The following is a 15,187-nucleotide window of genomic DNA, read 5'->3' on the forward strand; positions in this document are numbered from 1 at the left end:
TTCACACTGTGTGTGTGTGTGTGTGTGTGCTGCAAATACAGCCCAGCGGGCTTCACACTGTGTGTGTGTGTGTGTGTGTGTGTGTGTGTGTGTGCTGCAAATACAGCCCAGCGGGCTTCACACTGTGTGTGTGTGTGTGTGCTGCAAATACAGCCCAGCAGGGCTTCACACTGTGTGTGTGTGTGTGTGCTGCAAATACACCCCAGTGGGTCTTCACACTGTGTGTGTGTGTGTGCTGCAAATACATCCCAGCTGGCTTCACACTCGTGTGTGTGTGCGCTGCAAAGACACCCCAGTGGACTTCACAATCACTGTGTGTGTGTGCTGCAAATACACCCTAGCAGGGCTTCCCTTCAAACCCTGGGATGGGTGGGTGTGCTGCAAATTCACCCCTGCGGGCTTCACACTGACAGTGTGTGCACTGCAAATACATCCCAGTGTGGCTTCAAACTCAGTGTGTGTGTGTGTGCTGCAAATACACCACATCAGGGCTTCACATCACTGTGTGCTCCAAACCCAGGATCTGTGTATGTGTGCTGCAAATACACCCTATTAAAGCTTCACACCCCACTGTGTGTGTACGCTGAAAATACACCACCAGCTGAGCTTCACACCCACTGTGTGTGCATGTTGTAAATACTGTACTCCCACTCACCTGAGCTTTTCCTTGCACAATATATTTATGTTTTCCAAATACTGCAATTGGCAAAGTTTTCCTTTCCACGGTTCTGCAGGTGTGTTTGCATGTGTCTGTAAAATGGGGCAAACACCACCACTGGACAGGGATTCCCCTTTGCACCACTGGATGCATGCTGGTGCAAATGTTGCCACAGGCTAGGAACTTTTCCCTTTACACCACAATCTTTCTGTGAATCGAATTGTGTGTGCACACGTGCAGAACATAGGTTGGTGGCATTCATCAGCAATCCTGCAGTAGGAGGATAGGAAGCCCATGTTTGGACCATGACTGTAGATACTCTAGGATTCTTTTAATAAGGGTTTATTGCAAATATCGACTGTGAATGAGCTCTCCTTTCATGCCAGCGTGTGTGGGTTACACATTGCAGCACTTGTCAATGGGCCACTGACCAGGGAGCGGAGGAGAAATGTTCTTTCCTCCTCCTAAGTAACAAAGCTGGTCGGTAAAGACCTTTGACTGCCCTTTAAAGTGACTCAGGGAAGCTTTCTGGGTGGCTGGGAGAGCAAGCCTCACCTCCCTTGCTAAAGGGAGAGGGTTAAAAATCCACCCTCCTTTACCCCAGCGCATCTCCACTGGATTCAAGCAGGCCTGCGTGGTTGTGGATGGGGCAGGCGGGGTTCCACACTGGTGCTACCGCAGAGCCTATTTGGATGGCTAGTCACATGGTACAATGAGCCATTGGATACTCATTCAAAAATCAACCAAGCAATGCCTAGAGCTTGCGGCTTGAGAAACAATGTACCAAATGTAAGCAGGAGCTTTGCATGAGAGTCACATCGACAGTATTCTCTGCAAGACTGTAACAGCAATCCACAAGGGAAAACGAAAAAGGGAATATCACCGCCACCTACCATTATCAGCAAATACAAGGGGCGGGGGGGGGGGGAGAAATGTGGAAAATGCTCATATAAGGATGTCCCAAAGCATTGCAATGCAAGCACATTGGCTTGGAGCATGTCTCTGGATTAAGCCACTTGAATGAAGCAGGGAGAACTTGCCACGATCTGGGTGGAAACCATTCTGCAAAGTACACGTTCCCTGTGGCCTGGGCTGACTCCTCGGTGCAGTGAAATGATGCTTTCCAGGGTGTGCAATGAGTTGTTGATGGTGATACAAATCAATTTGTGTGGCACATATGGAAAAATAAATGTGAATGAGATCAAAATAGTACGGTGTAGGAGACCAGAGTGCCTGTGGAAATTAACCAATCCCGTGCTGCATTGTTGTTTTTAGATGGGTATTAAAATAACTTTGAAATTTCACAAATGTGCTTGTTTCAGTGAATGGGTCAGGCTACACTAGTGTAAATTCGAAGTAATTCCAATGACTGCAGTGGTTCTACTCCAGCTGTACACCCGTGTAACAAGAGCTAGGCACTATGCTAATACCAATAAATAATAATAATGACCCACTATATTTCAATCATATGCAAATATTTTTTTAAATATGAAATGAGAACTTAATATTTTGTATGCATAGATGATTTATACCCAAGCATTAATTATTTATAACATAAGAGAACTGAGAGGCTCCAATCACAATGCAGGCCCCATTGTGCTGAGCACTGTATAAACATAGAATTGTAGACTATCAGGGTTGGAAGGGACCTCAGGAGGTCATCTAGTCCAATCCCCTGCTCAAAGCAGGACCAATCCCCAGAAAGATTTTTACCCCCAATCCCTAAATGGCCCCCTCAAGGATTGAACTCACAACGCTGAGTTTAGCAGGCCAATGCTCAAACTACTGAGCTATCCTTACCTCCCATGTAGCAAAGAGACCGTCTCTGACCCAGACAACTCAGGGTCCTGGTTAATGACAAGACATCCCAGGTGAATAAAACAAACAGATGGGTAGGGGTGGGAGAGAGGGGAGACAAGGCATGACGATCAAATGAGCATATTTTCACAGAGACTAGCTGTACGCACATTGTAACATGCCACCTGAATTCAGCCGAGCAGGCAGAAATCACAACTATGTAAGCAATTTCAGTCTCACTTGGCTGTGATTTAGGTGTCAACATATCAGCTGAGTGTTTGTGACTGGTGCATGTTTCATCAATACCAATTGTAAAACTGACTCCAATACATTTTAAATGAAAATCAACATTGTGAAAGGATTGTGCAAATTTTCCCTAGCTGGTGTTATGATAATGACATAAAATAAAGTAGTGGGCAAAGCCAAGAGGATGGGGTAGTTTTATAGCAGTGGTAATTGGTTCTGCTGCCTTTATCTGTAGGGGTTAGTTTGAATCCAGCTTGTAACAATAATGACCAAAAGTTGCCTCCAGATGAAGGCCATTTGATAGTCTAGGTACATTGAGTTCAGTGATTTCAGCCTTTTCCCCCACGCACGAGTGTCTGCATCATAAAAACCACCAACACAATTGACACTTGTTGCAAACCGGGCTGGCCAACTCAGCAGAAAGGCTGAGGAATGAATGGGAACCATTCTGAATACAAAAGGGCCAAAAGTCAAAACCAGTAGTGGGATAGTCATTTTGTAGGGAATGAGATTCTTCCCATTGGACTTTCTAACCATTCTACAGAATGCTTCCACAGGGCTTTAATTTTCTCTTAAATTCTACAGGATGAGCCAAACAAAAACCCAACCCCGTAAAAAACTAAAATGCCATAGGGTTTTCCCATAAGGCAAGGAGACTACATTTAGGCCTAGCCTCCACTTACAAATTTTGTCATTATAACTAAAACAACAAAATCTTCCTAGCATAGGTGCAGCTTATACCAGCAAAAAAGTGCTTTTCCTGTTATAGCTTATGCTGGTTTGGCAAGTGGAAAGCACTTTTATGCCAGCTGTGTCGACACTAGGGCTTTTGTCAGCAAAGAAATGTCACAAAGCTCCCATCCCTAACTGACATTGCTTTCCTGCCGAAAGTTTCTAGTGTGGACTTGGGCTTAGTCTGGTCCCTGACTGGTTCCCCCCATCAGGCACAGGCTGGTGGGGGAATTTGAATTGGTATGCCTGTAGCTGTTCTGTGGATAAATGGAGGACTTCCACCTCCACCAATGTCGGTCCAGCACCTTTGATGAGCAGCAAATTCACACCCAAAATTAACAGTATTCTAAAAAACGCCAAAATATAATCTTCAAATCAACTCCCTGGATGCTGTTAGAGGAAAGCACCATCTAGTGGACAGCAGTAGTAATCACACCACTGATTGGTAAGACAACAGAGTGTTCCCAAGTTCTGCACACTGGGAGGGAATAATGCAGGCCCACCTGAGCTATATTGGTAATAACCGGACACCCCTAAACAGGGAAGATCATGCATTTGGTGTGAGCTTCTGGTCTCCGCTCTCTCCCTTCAGATATCCGTTTCAGGGCAAGACTTACAAACCAGATATATTGGGAACTGTCTGGCTAATGCATTCTGGTTTCAGAAGCACGGCTGTGTGAATCCCCACATGCTCTGTGCCCTTGGCCGCTCATGACATTGGGCTTTCTGGAGTACCAGGCAGGTCCAGCAGGTGAAGAAGTTTGGAGCCGTTAGAGAAAATGATGGCTACTGGGAGGATCAAGTAACGGGGTTGATGTAGGACAACCCAAGGCTTGGTCCCAGACATCATAGCATTGTATACAGAGGGGATCTTTTACTATCCCCCATGGCTTGTGTTTTCTTATCATGCCACACAGAGAGGGGCTCTGGAATGACAGCTGGGAGGCAGATGGGGTGGTAGGCAGTGGTGGGTGGTGGAGGAACGGCCTGTGACCCAAAGCAGTGGGTGTAATTATGCAAAGCTGCAGTTGGAAGGTGGGAGGAGGTGGGAAGTGGCGGGAGAGAGGTTAGATCAGGTGGAAAATGAAGCTGACAGCTGAGACAGAGTGGCAATTGCAAGTGGAGGGGAGAGACCGATGAGGAAGGATGCTTGAGAGGCCACTGGACATAGAAGGAGCTGGAGGGAAGGCCATAGGGAGCTAGAAGTCAATGGGTTCCCAGGGGGCGGGGGGAACAGGCACTTGGACAGTGAGGGGATCTGGAAGGTGGGCCAGGGAGAGGAACAGAACTGAGTGGGGCAAGGGAGAAGTAAGCTACATCAAAGGGGGGAGGGGTGCAGGAGCACTGCTGAAATGGTGGCCTTCAGAGAGGAAGGGACACAGTGAATGGGTGACACCCACAGCTTACATCTGGCCGTTTTTAACAGGTGAGGCAGCACATTACAGGCCATGGCCTGATTCCATCTGAGAGCGGATGCAAGCCACAGTTAACCCAGAGGGTGGGGCTGGTTGGCTCTTAGACCCAGATACACAAACCAGTGGAAGTTAGGAGTCTAAATATCTTTGGGGATCTGGGGCTATGACCACGTCTACACTACAAACTTTGGTTGATGCAAGTAATGTCGGCGTAAAGCCGCTGCAGTTAGCATATTGCTCGTGCATGTGCATACTTGACTCCTTGCGTCAGCGCTGATAGTACTCAGCAGGAGTGCTCGTGTTGATGCCCACTGCAGTGCACCATGGGTAGGTATCGCAGTGTGCAACTCACCATCATCCAGCACAATGCCTCTTGGGAAATTTTGGCAACGCATAGTGGGGCAGAAACGAGTAATGCAGGAGTGAGTAGGAGCCAGTGATCAAGCTATCATCATGCAACTTTCTCCATCCCATAATACCATCCATATCCCATAATTTTTGTGCTTTTTAAAAAAAATCCCACAAACCTGTGTGGCACATTTTGCTGTCTGCCATCTCTGACGGAAGGATGGAGCCTGCGCAGCTCTGCCCTATTGTGGTAAGCATTGCCAACACAGGACACACGATCCAACGGTATCTGAAGAGCCACAAGAAGAAATGCAGCAGCAGGAGATATGATGGTTTTGTGGAAGACAGATTGCTGCGGGCTACAGCAAAAACCAATTCAAGGTGGTTGTTGGTGTTCATGGAGCAGCTGCAGATGGTGGAGTGCTGCTTCTGGGCCTGAGAACCAAGCACTGACTGGTGGGAGCCTCCCAAATGCAGGTTTGGGAGGCTGCAGAGGTTTTTGATGCAAAAGGCCACGTTCCTTGATCTGTGTGCTTAGCTCACCCCACCCCTCCAGCACAGCAACACCAACATCAGAGCTGTACTAGCAGCGAAGAAGTGAGTGGTGATTGTGCTGTGGAAACTTGCAACACCAGATGCTACTGGTCAGTGGGAAATGACTTTGGAGCTAGAAAATCCACTGTGGGGGCTGTTGTCATGCAAGTGTGCAGGGCCATTAATCGACTCCTGCTATGGAGGACTGTGACTCTCAGTACTGTGCAGGACATGGTGGATGGATTTGCAGCAATGGGGTTCCAGAATTTTGGTGGGGGTGATAGATGGCATGAATATCCCTATGTGATGGGGTGTACAAACCCCACACTGGGCCAGAAGGGATTAAAGGATAGCACTGGGCCCAGGTAGCTCTGCCCCTCCAGCCCTGCTGACCATGCTCCAATTGGAGGAAGGGTTGAAAAGGGAGCAACCCAGCTCAGAAGTGGGGAGGAGGACAGATCAACCCTGAAGGTTACTGACAAGGGCTTCAGAGAAGTCTCCCCAAGGGGATATGACTCTGCTGAGCCCGGTTGGGGCTGGCAGTTTGGTTCCCCTTTCTTTTTCTCTTTATGTTGAACTGGAAGCTGGGAGAGGAAAGCAGCAGGAAGAAGTGACCCAAGGAGGGTAACTCACAGGGCACCTTCGGGGGCCAGACACTGTTGACCCTCCTAGGGCCCTGGGTCAGAGCCTGCTGGAGTGGGTGGGCCCAGGCTCCCCTACCACTGCCCTATGACCAGAGGGACGCAAGCCTCTTGCCCACCTCTGATTAAAAGAGGGCCTGGGCCGCAAGACCTACCCACTGGGAGGTGGCGCTAAGTGTGCTAACCACTAGGCCACCTAACCCACTGAGGACTCTATCATACCCTATTTTGGCACCAGGCCACCTTGCCACAGAGTACATCAACAGAAAGGGCAACTTTTCTATGGTTATGCAAGCATTAGATTACTGGGGACACTTCACCAAAATCAATGTTGGCTGGTCAGGGAAAGTGCATGACACTCACATCTTTAGAGAGACGAGGTGGGTGAGGTAATATTTTTTAGTGGACCGACTTCTGTTGGTGAGAGAGACAAGTTTTCGAGCTTACACAGCGCTCTTCTTCAGGTGTGGGAAAGGAACTCCAAGTGTCACAGCTAAATGCAAGATGGGAACAGATTGTTTAGCATATTCTATGTGCTAACTACTTATGCTAAACAATCTGTTCCCACCTTGCATTTAGCTGTGATGCTCAGAGTATCTTTCCCAGACTTGAAGAAGAGCTCTGTGTGGCTCGAAAGCTTGTCTCTCTCACAAAGCAAAGTTAGTCCAATAAAAGATATTACCTCACCCACCGTGACTCTCTAATATCCTGGGACTGACATGGCTACAACTACACTGCATATTCCCATCTTTAAGAGCACTGGACTGTTCAGAGAGCTACAAGCAGGGACTTTCTTTCCTGACCGCTGAATTACCATTGGCGATGTTGAAATACCCATAGTGATCCTGGGGGACCCAGTCTACTCCGTACTCCCCGGCCTCATGAAACTGGACGTCAGCCACCTTGACAGCACCAAGGAAAGAGTCAACTACTGGCTCAGCAGGTGTAGAATGACAGCTGAATGGGCTTTTAGTAGAATGAAGGGACGCTGGCGTTGATTACTGAGAAGATTGGATCTCAGTGAAAAAACATCCCAATGGTTATAGCTGCCCCTCAAGGCTGCAACGGCAGCACTACAGATAAAACACAGAGAGGTGTCATTGTATTTGCAGTCGCAACGGCCAGCAAAAGTTAGGTTTCAGAACTCCCTTCCCTTGTTCCCCAAGAGTTTTAAACAAGACGCTTCAGAGCACCTCTGCACAGCACCACTCTGCCGTCCTAGCTATGGGGAGTATGGCCCACCAGGGGTGAGGGGGCCAGGAAAATTAGAAGGGAATTGTGCGGTTGCATGAAACAGTAACATTTTGCCCCCTATTTCCATGGGTATGAGTACGGGGCAATGGCACTGAATACTGGCAGTTTTTCACCGGCGGCGGTGATTTCAGCTGATATTCTTGAGTGTAACAAAGGCACAGAGAGCTCAGCGGTTGGTGGCATTTCGAAGCTGCCCGGGCTTGGATGCCGTCAGCTTGTTTACTGCAATGGTGCTTGGTGATGTCACTGCAGACTGGCATGGGAAAGTGTCCTACTGCAGAGAAAGAAATAAAGCTGTGCGATGGCGTGCCCACCCCACACAAAGCCTGGAGGGGGTAAAGTGGCTAGGCAGGCCAATTAACTGCCCAGGCTGCACCTAAAGAGGGAGACAGGGAGCAGGCCACTCATTGAAAATGGGCTCAGCTTGGCGGGAACAGGATGGGCCTGTATAAAGCCCAGGAGCTGTGAGCGGCAAGGAGTCTAAGGAAGTATCTGTAATCACTCCCTGAGAGGAGGGAGCTTAGGCTGGCAAACCCAGAAAGAGGGGGAAGCCAGAGAAGTAGAAAGAAGCCCAGGGAACCAGCAGCAAGGGGTAGGGCTGTACAGACTTGGCTGCTTGTTCCAGAGTCCCTGGGCTGGAACCCAGTGCAAAGGGCAGGCCTGCATTCCCTTACCACCCACTGGGTAGTGGCACAGGAGACGCCAGCTGGAGAGCTGGTCTGGAAGGACTTTGATTTGCCCAGAATCATAGACTAGCAGGGTTGGAAGGGACCTCAGGAGGTCATCTAGTCCAACCCCCTGCTCAAAGCAGGACCAATCCCCAGACAGATTTTTGCCCCAGATCCCTAAATGTCCCCCTCAAGGATTGAACTCACAACCCTGGGTTTAGCAGGCCAATGCTCAAACCACTGAGCTATCCCTGCCCCCCAAGAAGGAGAGGGCCAAGCCACGAACAGGAAGCTGCAGCTCTGGGCGTGAGAGGGACCAAAGGCTGAAAGAGACGACGGGTAGAGACACCGCCAGAGGAGGGCAGCGCCTGGCAAGATCTAATCCCCAGAGCCACCAGGAGGAGGTGCCATATGCAGCCCCCCCCCCCCCCCCCCCAACTCTAGGGGGGGATGAAAAAAAGATAACAGCTCTACCTCTCATTGTGGTACCACTACCTCTTCTAGCACGAGTAAATGAATGTACAATCGATAGCTGTGTCTTGCTAAGTTGGGGTCAGGTGCCATCTGTACATTTAAACATTGTAATGGAAAATGATTTCACACACTTACCCAAGGCTCCTGCTCCGGCATCGGGCTCGTCCGTGCTCAGCCGCCAGGACTGACTAGATGGCAGTGGTGTCTTGAACAGGTCTTGGCTCATGGCATGGCTGACTCCCCTGTCGCTTGCCCCCATTCACCTCCTCCTCCTTACCCTTCATGGCAGGGGTCTGTGACTTGGGATCCTTGGAGGTACTCACAGTGGCCCGCAGAGGGCTGGTGGGGTCTCCACCAAGGATGATATGCAGTTCACTGTGAAAGCGGCAGGTCTCCAAGCCCCCACCCCTGCCCTGCCTCTTCTCTGCCTCCTCCGCTGAGAGCGCTGCATCCCCGCTCCTCCCCCTCCCTCCCAGAAAGTCCTAAGCGCCGCCAATGGGAAGCGCTGGGAGAGAGGGGGAGGAGCAGGTCGCGGCGTGCTTGGGGGGTAAGGAGCCGAGGAGGGGGGAGCTTGGCTGCCGGTAGGTGCGGAGCACCCGCTAATTTTTCCCCATGAGTGCTCCAGCCCCAGAGCACCCACGGAGTCGGCGCCTAAGCTCAAAAGCTTGTCTCTCTCACCAACAGAAGTTGGCCCAGTAAAAGATATTATCTCACCCACCTTGTCTCTCTAATCATACCAGTGACGGGAATAATTCCTCTGCATCCTGTTCTGTGGAACACAAGCACCGAGTCTCCCAAAAGCAGTCCTACAAAGAAGATGAGGAGACCAGGGTTTGCCATTGTGGCCAATAGCTTTTCCTTGGAGCCATTCTGGAGTGTTAGAAAGTGGAACAATCCGTGATAATAATGCCTTGCCCTTACATAGCATTTTCATGGAAAGCTCTCAGAGCACTTTACAGACATGCACAATTTCTTTGCCTTGTATTGCAGATCTTGGGAAACTGAGGCAGAGGGGTGAGGCAGCTTGCCCGGGATCACATCGTGAACCAGGAACAGAATCCGGGTTGCTTGATTCTCAGTTCTAACCCCAAGCCACTAGCCTCTTGACAGTGCGGTGCATTGATTCTACTCAGTACAGAATCAATAACATTTTACCCGGTAGGTGTTTGGGGCTCGAACACTGGGGGAAATAGTTCTGATTCTGAGGTTTATGTTCCAAACTCTCTAAGTCAACTTCTGCTCTCACTTATGCCACTGCAACACTATTGAATCAATAGGGACAGAGGGCTTAACTCAGCACTGAGGACAGTGGGGCTGCGGGGGTGTAACTGAGGGCAAGATTTGGCTTTCAGGATATTGATTTACTCCACAGATTTTAATGTACCTAGTACTTGGCTGCTGGACAAAATAAATAAACCCCAGCAGAAAGAGTCTGAGCACTGCGCTGCATGTACATTAAAGAATTCAGCAAATATTTCAAACGCAGAAGCGGAAATCTGACGAGAACGCTGTACAAATAAACAAAAGTTTTAATTATTTGTCTCCCAAGGGGGCACAGCAGAAAAATATGAAACGTGGAATCCAAGCACTGCTTGTGCTTCATCATCGTAATACCATGGGCAATTCCATCTCAGGGTCTTACAGGGCTTTTCAAACCGTGAACCTCAGCAGCAGGGGTCACTATCCTCCCCTCCGTGTGGCAGGGAAGTAGCTAGAAAAAGTGAGGCACAGCTAAGTTAAGTGATTTACGCAAAAACACGTAGTCTGTGGCTGAACTGGGAATTGAGCCTAGCACAGTGCTTTCTCCACGTCTATCTTCGCCATTAGCATTGCAAGGGAAATTCATGACACTGTCTAGGCCAGGGGTGGCCAACCTGAGCCTGAGAAGGAGCCAGAATTTACCAATGTACATTGCCAAAGAGCCACAGTAATACGTCAGCAGCCCCCCAATCAGCTCCCCTACCCCGCTCCCAGTGCCTCCCTCCCGCCCACCGGCAGCCCCATCAGCACCTCCCGATCAGCTGTTTCATGGCGTACAAGAGGCTGGCGGCGGGGCGGGGGGGAGGAGCGAGGGCACTGCAGGCTCAGGGGAGGGAGCGGGAAGGGGTGGAGTGGGGGCAGGACCTGTGGCAGAGCCAGGGGTTGAGCAGTGAGCACCCCCTGGCACATTGGGAAGTTGGCACCTGTAGCTCCAGCCCTGGAGTCGGTGCCTATACAAGGAGACGCATATTAACTTCTGAAGAGCTGCATGTGACTCCAGAGCCACAGGTTGGCCACCCCTGGTCTAGGCCTTGATTCAAAGTAATGAAACTATATGCCGCCATCCCTTAAAGGGAGAAAATGATTGCCGTAAATCTTAGCATCAGGGAGATAAGGACCTCTAGTCAACCAATGAATGCACTAGATCCCTGTTTTTCAGGAGGTTTATATTTGGGGATATGAAATCCAGTCAGGAACTCTGTTATATGAAATGCACTTTCCAACAACTCCCTATACATCCTGCATGAAAGATCCATCTCACAGACACGCTTATGTATCTGCATGTAACACGCTTTAGTTTTCAATACGACTTGCAGCTAATTAAACAAACATGAAACGTTCCCTGCCAACAAAATGGAGCCATCTGTTAATCCTATAACTCAGTCTTAATAAATGGTCAATCAAAGAATCTCCCATTTCCTTACGTTGGTGCTGACAGAACTCATACAGTTATAACATGTTGACGAATGGCAACTGGAGCTGAGAGGATACACCATCTGCTGGGTTTGTGTGCACATCTTGCATAGGAACATATGACAAGGGATAATAAACTATATTCATCAATAGTACAATGAGCTCAAGACAGAATGCCTGACATCAAGAGTTCGCTCATAGTTACATAGCACTGTTTTACCAATGGCTGATCTTGGGTTGGGAGCTACTCCTATGAAGTTTTACATTTTGCCACATTTGTGGAAATACTAATCCTGCAACACAAATAAAGTAATAATTATCACTATTATTAATAAACCATTGCACCTATCATCTGAGGAGCTCAGGACACTTTATAAACACTAATTAATTAACCCTCACAATGCCCTGGTGAGATACATACCCTTATAAAAACAAATATGGGGCTGACCCACAGTAGGAACCCAAAGCACTGCCATACTATTGTTATACCTATATGCTTTTAAATCATGACTGTAGGTGTTTATTGCAATTTTTAAAACAGAAGTGTTATTGTTACATACAAAAGAAATACCCTGGTGCATAATTGTCTGGAAACAATCAGCTTGTGTGATGCATCACTACAGCCCAGATTTTCAAAGCTATTTACGTGCCTAACTCCCATTGGTGCCCAGATAGTAGGAAAAACTTTCTAATATGAGTTAAATGGAAACAATTGCTCACCTCCGATGACACTATATGACAGCATATCTATGTACGTAGACGTGTACCATGGGGTCCATCACATCAGGACCCACATGTCTGAGCTCACTAAAACCCAACATTAATAAAAATATTAGTATCTGCATAATAAAATAATGAACTACAGAACTCCTGCCTTCACTACTGGAATGGAGGACAGGGAATGATTGACCAAATGCCAGGGCTTTCCGTTTATATAACTTCGTATTCTGAAATTAAAATGTATACTCCATACAAAAACGTATACCGAAGAACTACAGTAAAAGAATAATCAACTTGCAAAATCAAACCAACAAAGTCAGAAAAAGCAACCTTAACTCCTCCCCATGGTGCATTATGACACAGTCCTTAACATGATCACATGCTATTTTTTCCTGAAGGATTCCTGTCTCATTACGGGTGCAATTCAACCCCATGGAGAGAGTCGGGAAAAGGTCTGGGCCCCACTTAAGACCCCTGGAAGCCTTATTTTTGTGAAGATTTAAGTTTCAGGGGTGCATAAGCCTTATTCTTATTCTCTGAGCAGGGCTAAATTTCACCCTCAGTGCCCAAGTTAGGTGAGACAGCTATTCATGATTTATTTTTATCCTTGTCTTTCAATGTGTGACCCATACTTCATAGCCTGCAATCCCTCCAAATCCACAGTGAATGAGGCAGTCAACTTGTGAATTATTTTTCTATTATTAATGATTATTATTATTTCTGTTCTGGCAGTACCTACACGCCTCAATCATGCACCAAGGTCTCCTGGTGCTAGGCGCTGTACAAATACAGAACAAAAAAACAGTCCCTACCCTGACATGCTTGCAATCTAATATCAGACAAGAGATGACAAGGAAATGCACCAGAGATGGGGAGCACATGGCGACGGTGAGGCAGTAGTTGTCAGCAGGACAGGCTGTGGTCCTAGTTCACCTATTGCCAAATCATTGTCAAGTGGTTGTTTTGTTAACACCTGCCTCATGGACCATCACACATGAACCAGGGTTCCAGCCTTTCACGGAATGTTTGTCTCTGCCATAAGCACATGGTAATTCATTGGCATAAGGTTACTCATGAGAACTGGGCTCCTGATGCTTAAACAAAATGAATAGACCAACCGGACATACAAAACACCCCTCACAAAAATGTTCTGGACAGCTGTCTAATATGGTGATCTACGCAATCCCTGATTAAGAGAAGCTAAGGAAATATGGGCTCTAATGCATTTATTTAAATAGGGTGTGTGTCATATTTTGAGCTTCCAACTTCAATGGTCCCCCTAAATTTAAACACAGATGTGGGCCCCGAGTGTGCCAACACTTTTGCACGTGCTTAACTGTACCCAGCTGAGGAGACCAATTAAAGTCAAGCACGTGCATGAGTGTTTGCAGAATTGGGGCTTTCGTGCCTAGGACTGCACCGTACGTGCCTGGTAGCGAGATGGCTAACTCCCATATCCTCTCACCGTGTTTACACATGGAGGTCTGATTTTTCAAAATATCTCCCGTCAGCTCTGCTGGTAGTGACAACAGCTTGTCTGAGGATGCGGAGCTGCAGGCAGATGGGCTTGATGAAACAAGACGCTGATCTCTCCTGAGGCACTGTTCAATCGAACGCTTGAGGCCTTGGGCCCAGCTCTTCCCGAAGGACTGAGAAATCTGTACAGGCTGGGAAATCACTCGTGTAACAGCCCCTTTGTGCCAGCCAGTCTCTTGGGAAGCTTGGCCCACTATATCTTGGTAAACAAATGAGGGTGGCAGCACCAAGCACAATCAGTGCTTTCTTAATTAATTATTAATTAAATGATGGTAACGTGCTTGGCACCGTATGAGACAGAGAACAAAGGCCGTCCCTGCTGCAAAGTGGTTATAATCTAAGGGGGAAATTCTATAGGAGCTGCCAGTCTGGATCACCCACATAACCTATCCAGTTGCCTGTCTCTGATGGCAGTCAACAGCAGATGCATCAGAAGGCAGCTGTGAGATAATCTGTCCTCCACTCAGGTCCTTCAGCTCTTTAATAGTTAGATATTGTTTTAAGTCCTGAAGCAGGAGGTTTAACACACCTTTCAAAATCTGTGTTATCATGAATTATTATAACTGGATATGCTTGATATTCATATAATTATCCAGTCTCTTTTTGAATCCTGTTAAGTTCTTGGACTCGATGACATCCAGTGGCAACGAGTTCCACAGTCTAATTGTGTTGTGTTCTGCCTCTTTTTCAAAAGTGGATTTTTTTTCCATGATAAATTGTTGACATTGTCCAAAATTTTCATTTTGGGTGAAAATTTTCATATTTTTTATTCAAAAATATTCTTGAACTAGTTATTGGGGGGTTTGTTTGTTTAATAAAAACTGGGCTCAGATCCTCAAAAAATGCCAAACATCATTTTGATAAAAAAACATGTAGAAAAAAGTTTGATTAAAAAAATCCCTGCAAAATTTCAAAAACGTGAATAATTTGTCTATTCTGAATCCTTTCCCATTAAATCAATGTTGAAATTTGAAACTTTTGTTGTAAAACTAGTTTTTACTTTTTAACCAGTTCTACTTATGGTACACATAGGTCTGCACAGAGAAGCAGGGTGAGTGAATGTGACTCAATGGAAATAAGAAGACAAGATCCAGTGAGGAGCCCAGCGGAACGAATAACTTTGAGCGACGTTTTTCCGTTTTGTGACTGCCTTGTAGAAGTGAGGGTTAAAGAGGGTCTTGGCTGTGAACAGACTATTAACTAGACTAGCAACTGGGATAGGAAGGCCACTTTATGCTTAGGAGGCAGCATGCAGATGGGAGATAGAGTCCAGATTGTTAAATCCTGTTCTGCAGAGACCTCTCACAGTCTGTAGCGAAGATGGATACATTAAATTATGACTCACTCCTGTTCCATATTGCCAGGAATAATGCCTCTTTGCACTGATATGGAGGCTGTTTTTCAGTTACTCCTCAACAGGGCTGCAGAAGTGGTGGCTGGCACGTCTGCGTGACAACAGGCACAGAAGGCACAAACAGCAGACTGGGCAAT

This window comes from Terrapene carolina, unplaced genomic scaffold, assembly GCF_002925995.2.
Source record: "Terrapene carolina triunguis isolate 2854851 unplaced genomic scaffold, T_m_triunguis-2.0 Scaffold189, whole genome shotgun sequence".
Taxonomy (NCBI): Eukaryota; Metazoa; Chordata; order Testudines; family Emydidae; genus Terrapene; species Terrapene triunguis.